General features: G+C 35.2%; 1 pseudogene; it reads right to left on the bottom strand.

The window, feature by feature from the left end:
- Window positions 1–320: 320 nt before the first annotated feature.
- On the bottom strand, window positions 321–5,174 carry LOC139875812 (uncharacterized; annotated as a pseudogene).
- Window positions 5,175–6,901: the final 1,727 nt, after the last annotated feature.

Below are 6,901 nucleotides of genomic sequence, written 5' to 3'. Positions count from 1 at the left end.
AGTTTATGACTATCGTTGGATATAGTTTCTGAATGGGATTTCTGCATGTAGTAATTACAAAGAACGAGTGTGAAAGATTGAAGTTCAGAAAGAAAAAAAAAAAAGTGTGGAATTGGTTTTAGATCAGACCAGACCATAGGCTATGAACAGTGATAAACAAGCCAAATAGCATTAACCCTACTAACAAGTAAATTATTACTATTACCATAATCCATATAAGAGCCGAAAGGTTAGCCGGGATGATATTTCGTGCCGAAAGGAAGGAAAATGCCGTCCCTAAAATTGCAATTTCTTGTAGTGTACGCAATACGGAATCCTCGTTATACTCGTTGACTCTTCAAGTACGTACGTTCATCCTCCAACTTTTGTGCAAAACATTTGGCTGTCTACATAAAACTATCAAAATTTGTAGCTAAACGATGTCCTTTTGGAACAAGCTTCCAAAACTTTTTAAAATTCTTTTCAGCATCATCATTCTTTCACAACACTTTATATACATAACCTTGATAAAAATACAGCTTAAAATCTCGCGGTTCTTCTTTACTCAACTCCTGATATATCTTCAAAGCATCATTATATTTCCCTTCATTTTCACGAAACTGGGCCAACAAAATCTTAAAATCCCTAACACCATCTTTCTTTTTCTCTTTTATGCACAATTCCATCCTTTCCATTACCCGTTTCTCGAGATTTTTTAATTCTTCAACCGACTCGGATAGTGCCAACCACATTAAACCACGATAAGCTTCCGGTCGTAGTGGATCCTTTGTAAGAATTTCCTCAAACCCTTGTTTGGCAGAGTCGATATCACCAACGTAACCATGTAACTGAGATTTCAACAACTGCCAGTCGCTATTTTCCGGTTCGATATTAATCATCTGATTAAGTACTCCAATTGCTTCATTAGCCTCACCGTTTTTAATTTTTAGATCCACTAGGGTTTTCAATGCCCTAATAACATTATGGTGTTCGGAGTTAGAATCACTGATGGATTCAACAGCAGCCACAGGTGTAGACGATGAAACTGGGACGGCAATTGACGGTTTGAGCGTAAAACGTGAGAGTAAAACGGGGGCAACGGTAACGCCGGTGATGAAAGTGCTTTTGAAGAAGGATAGTGGGGAAGCTCTTTTAACAGTTTTTGTTATATGGAAGTAAGAACTAGGGTTAGGGTTTTCGTTATTACAACTACGGAAAGATGATTTAATTAGTTTTAAAGATGAAGATGAAAACGAAAACGATGTCGTTTTGTGGAAAGTAAGGATCTTGAACAGAAGCTGGAATGGTGGGCGGGGTAGAGAGAGTGGGGGCGGAAGGTGACAGTAGTCAAAGATAGTTCCATTGGTTTGATTTAGTCAGGCGACGTATGTACGGCAGTCGTTCTGGAGGGAGAAATTGAACGTAACAGTAGCTAGGTTATTACGTGTGACAATATATACTTATATACAAATTACTTATTCAAATTACCCTAACGAGTAACTATAAAAGCCTACGGCCCAAAGCCCCAAACTAATATGAATGCAATTGGATTGGAGAACATTAATCTGATTCAAAATTAATTACGTGCATCGTTCATGTTTTTTATTTTCTCTAACAAAAACACAAACTTTATACCCAAACGAGAAGCCCGATGTTAGATTATATGAATTTTTTGGCAAATAAGTACTACCTCTGTCCCATTTAAAATGTCAATGTTACTATTTTGAAAACGTTACATTTGAAGTGTCCACTTTGATTTTTGACCAATCAAAAGAGGTTATTGTGGAGAAAGAAAGTTTCTGATTAGTGGAGAAGTTAGTGGAATTTTATGAAAGTGTGTGGAAAAAATAAGTATACACTTGGGGAGGTGATACTTACACACCCAATTTTGATCCATACACAATTTTTACCATGAAACTTACATTTATATCCTTAAATTTGTCTAGAGAGTTGAACTCTCATCATTGTAAATAAGGGTATATTAGTAACTTAAGTGTGTATGGATCAAGAATGAGTGTTGAGTATCACCTCTCATACAATTGTAATGGGTGGAGGGGGTATATATTTATAAGTTTTGAAAACCGGTTTACCACGTTGGATAAAACTGGTGTTGAAAAAGCCGGTTTATGCCCACCGGCATTTGGAAAGCCTGTTTACCGCATTGGATAAAACTGATGTTGGAAAAGCGGGTTTATGCCCGCGTGAATTTTCAGTTGTGTATATAAATATAAATATAATACTCCGTATGTAATTGCTCAGAGTGGTACGATTATGTATCCGCACCATTGTATAAATAAATGTAAATATAATACTTCGTATCTAATTGAATAGACGATTTTGACGTTTAAGTAAGGTGCTAATCTAAAATATGTTTTATAAGCAATCAACAACTATTTTTTTTTTAATGAGAATATACTCTTATTAAATAATCCAGTTATTTAGAAAATGCACATGACATAGTAAAAAACATTAGGAGAAATCATAGTAAAATCGTGAAGTGATCTTTCTATAGAAATAATTGATATGGAATATATCAATCTAATACAAGTGCATGATTCGGTACTTAGGTATTGTGCGTGATTCATATATTTACACATTTACCACATAACAATTAATAAGAACAAGCACATAGTCAGTCACACGATGCCGCGGCGAACCTCAATTTTTATTTTTTTTTAGTTTGTGACTTTGTGTTACATTCCATGATGTTTTACATTGTATGATGAAGTTGGTTCTAGTTATTATAGATCGATTTCAAATCTTATAATTACACCACTGTTGGTAATACATGTTTTGTTATAGTATTTCAATACAAAGAATAAGGTTACTTTTGTCTTAACAAAAAGACGTACCTGCATGAATGATTGCCTGAATCTTTTAATTTTATCGCATTAAGTCAATTCGCTTTATAAATAGTGTTGTTGATCACACATTCACACAAATCACACTGCATGCAAAGAAATAAACTACATCAATAATTGATCCAAAAATAGGCCATTGAAAGATAATTAAGCCTAAAACTAAAATTTTACAATTAAATTACACCGTATAATATTTATCATCAGAATATCAATAATTTATGGTCAACAAAACTTCCTAACATAACTTCCTAACATAGTAACTCAAATGGTGTTGGCCAATTTGCTTAATTTTCAACCTGTAGTCAGTGACGGAGCTTGAACATTAATAATGAAGGGGCCAAAATAACTCATTTAAAACTGTGGTCTCTTATATATAAATAGGTTCCATAAAGTTCAAAATAACTTTGTCTCTACATTTTCTACTTTTGATTTGGTGGGGCAAAAAACTGAAATTATCATCATTTACCTTTTTTTTTCTTTTCTCTGATTGGCCATAAGACAGCATTCAGAACAAGGTATAGTCATTATGAGTTTTTGGTTATACTGTTTGGGTTAACCAATGCACCGACAACCTTCATGCATGAATTTGATGAATACCGTTCGTTTTTAGACGACTTTGTGATTTTGTTTAGAGACGACATACTGGTGTATTCTAAGACAGAGGCTGAACATGTTGAACATCTGAGACAAGTTATGAATCTGTTGAAACGTGAACAGCTGTTTGCTAAATTTTCTAAGTGAGTTTTGGTTAAGAGAAGTTCAATTTTTAGGTCATGTTATCTATGCCGATGGTATCAATGTGGATCCATCTAAAATAGAATCGGTAATGAATTGAAATTCTCCGAGGACTCAGATTGAGATTAAGAGTTTTCTGGGATTGACCGGTTATTATCGCAGGTTTATCAAAGATTTCTCAAAAATTGCGGGTCCGTTGACTAAGTTGACTCGAATAGACGTAGTCTTTCGATGGAGTGATGAACGAGAAAAGGCTTTTCAAACGTTACATTATGTTATAGATCTAATCTTTTTCACTAAATTTATTTGAGTAAAGATGAGGTATATCAAGATCCATTAAGCAATGCTTCAACGGCGTACTATTCAACATCATTCAATTACAAGAGTTAATATGAATAACAGTAAAATGTAAATAAGTTAATTTTTTAATTTGCATTTGTATTTATTTTTAATGCTTTTTTTTAGAATTTTTTGCTGCAATTAATTTTGCTATATATAACATTACATGATAAAGAGGTGAAAAAAACTTTTCTCTCTTTATACGAATTTTCTCTCCCCTCTCTCTAGATTTTCAACCTTCCACCGGAAAACTTTTATTCTTCTCTTCGGCGACGCGTTTCTTTTTCCGGCTTCACTCGTTCTTCTACTGTGCTTATGCTCGTCGGTTTTGTAGCCTTTTTGTGTTCGGGATCTGACCTCCGGCATCTCGCCGGAGGTCCGATGGGTCTTTTTTAGCTTCTTCTTCTCTTCTCTCAGATTCGGTGCTCTCCTTCACCTTCCGGCAACTTGACGTCGGCAACCATCTCTTTCGGCGGCTCCGGCGGTACAGGCGGCGAGTGCAGGTCAAAGCGTACTCTGTGTCTCCGGTTCGTCAGTATTTATGGTTTCTTGTTGCTTTTCTTTTTGGTGTTTGGTTGTGTTGTCGGAGTTGGTTATGTTTTTTCCGGCGATTGCTCCATCATCATGCACCTCCGAGATCTCAGGCGACGATCTCCTTTGAGATCTGAGTTCAACGAGGTGTAGGGAGCGTTTTTGTTGGCTCTCGCCACTTTTGCTCCCTTTTGGCCGCCAGATCTGAGAGCGTCGAAGCTTTTTTCTCCGGCATTTTTTTCGCCGGATTTTGTTGCTGGTTTTCTTGTCTGTTTCTGTTTCGCCGGCGTGCTTCTCTCTGTCGTCGGCTTTTGCTTCCTTTAGAAAATGGCGCCTTACTTTCTCTAGTTATCTGACGTTGGTTTCTCCGCCGGCGAATGTCTGCGGTGGCCGGAGTTCCTGCCGGAATTTCGAACGTTGGCGTTAGTGGGTCGTTTTAAGGGGGTTTCTGGTATGTAGCTTTCTGTGTTGGTCCCGTTCGCTCCATTCTCCGTGTCGGTGTTCTAGTTCGGGTTGGAATTTCGTTGCAGCTGCGACGTACTCGGCTTCTGCTGATGATTGTGCCACCGTTTCTTGTTTCTTTGATGCCCATGAGAAGACACCAGATCCAAGTGTGAGTGTGTATCCTGAAGTACTTCTCATGTCATCTACAGATCCGGCCCAGTCACTGTCTGTGTATCCATGAAGTTTCGAGTCTGTAGTCGGCTTGTACCATATTCCATAGTCCATTGTACCTTGCAAGTATCTTAATATTCTTTTACAAGCTCCGTAATGTGTTTGAGTAGGGTTTTTCATGTACCTGGATAGTAGACTCGTTGCGTACATTATGTCAGGTCTTGTTGTTGTTAGATAAAGTAGGCTTCCAATGAGACTTCTGAATCTTGAAGCGTCTGCTTTCTCCGATCCATCTTCTTGTCTCATCTTCTCATTGGCAACTGATGATGTAGCGTGAGGGTACGAAATAGTATAATTTTTACTAAGAAATACTACAAAATATGACACAAGTTTTATTTATTTATTTATCGAGTGGGATATACCTAAACCTTGCTACAACACTATAGACAGTGTACCTAATCGTAGAGTAGTATAGTTTTTAGTAAGTCCGGTTCGTTCCACAGGGAGCTAGTGATTACGTACTATATTTTTATAAAACTATATTTATATAAATATATATATATAAGTAGTAATATTATTATAAAAGGGGGGTTTTTACCGTTTAATGACCGGTTTGTCGATTTTATATTTTTAAGCGTAAAGATAAATGACAATAATTAAAGTGCGTAAAATAAATAAATGACGATAAATAAAATAACAATAAATAAAATTGCGATAGAATATGAAATAAAAGGATTATGCTTATTTAAACTTTCGTAATCATGATGTTTGACGTTTTGATTTTAATTAATTGTTACTCGGGTTAATTGTCCTTTGTCATGGTTTATTTGATACCTATCTGGTTTTTATCCATAATAGTCCATCGGTCATAAATATAAAGTGCGAGTGTCCTCGTCAAATTACCCTTATACCCGAAGTCAAATATTCCAACTAATTAAGGATTTAAACTGTGACGCAGTTATCACTTCTGTCAACAATTACACCAGTTATCACTGTATGTAATCTACCCCTGTTTTGATTAGATATGAATATTAATTTACCCACTTGATCAGTTTGAATAATCAATTACCCAACCCGAATAATTAATTAAATGATTATAATAGATTCCATATGAACGTCACTAAATAGGACAACCATAATCATTATTAATTATTAAGATAATTAATTACACCAGTTATCACTGTGACGCAGTTATCACTTCTGTCAACAATTACACCAGTTATCACTGTATGTAATCTACCCCTGTTTTGATTAGATATGAATATTAATTTACCCACTTGATCAGTTTGAATAATCAATTACCCAACTCGAATAATTAATTAAATGATTATAATAGATTCCATATGAACGTCACTAAATAGGACAACCATAATCATTATTAATTATTAAGATAATTAATTTGAAGATTGGTTCGACAGACTCCAATGAGTTGTCACTCAATTAGACAATACCCCCCATCTATTAATAGTCAATAGTCCAATTTCCACAAGTGTCGGTCTTTTGCCCAAACCTTAATTATGGTACAAAGCCCAATTACCCAATTTTAGTAATTAGCCCAACATCATGATTACTTCGTTTTAAATAAGCATAATAATAACTTAGCTACGAGACATTAATATAAAAAGGTTGAACATAACTTACAATGATTAAAAATAGCGTAGCGTTACACGGACAGAATTTCGACTTACACACTCAAACGATCTCTATCATAAATCTTATTATTATCATAATTTAAAATTAAAATTAAGATTATTGTTATATCTTATTACATTAACATTATGATAGAGATTTTTAGATATTGATATTGATAATAGATTTTTAGGATAGAAAAAAGGATGCTT

This window comes from Rutidosis leptorrhynchoides, chromosome 11, assembly GCF_046630445.1.
Source record: "Rutidosis leptorrhynchoides isolate AG116_Rl617_1_P2 chromosome 11, CSIRO_AGI_Rlap_v1, whole genome shotgun sequence".
Taxonomy (NCBI): domain Eukaryota; kingdom Viridiplantae; phylum Streptophyta; class Magnoliopsida; order Asterales; family Asteraceae; genus Rutidosis; species Rutidosis leptorrhynchoides.
The sequence above is the reverse complement of the archived record's forward strand: the minus strand, read 5'-3'. Positions and strand labels throughout refer to the sequence as shown.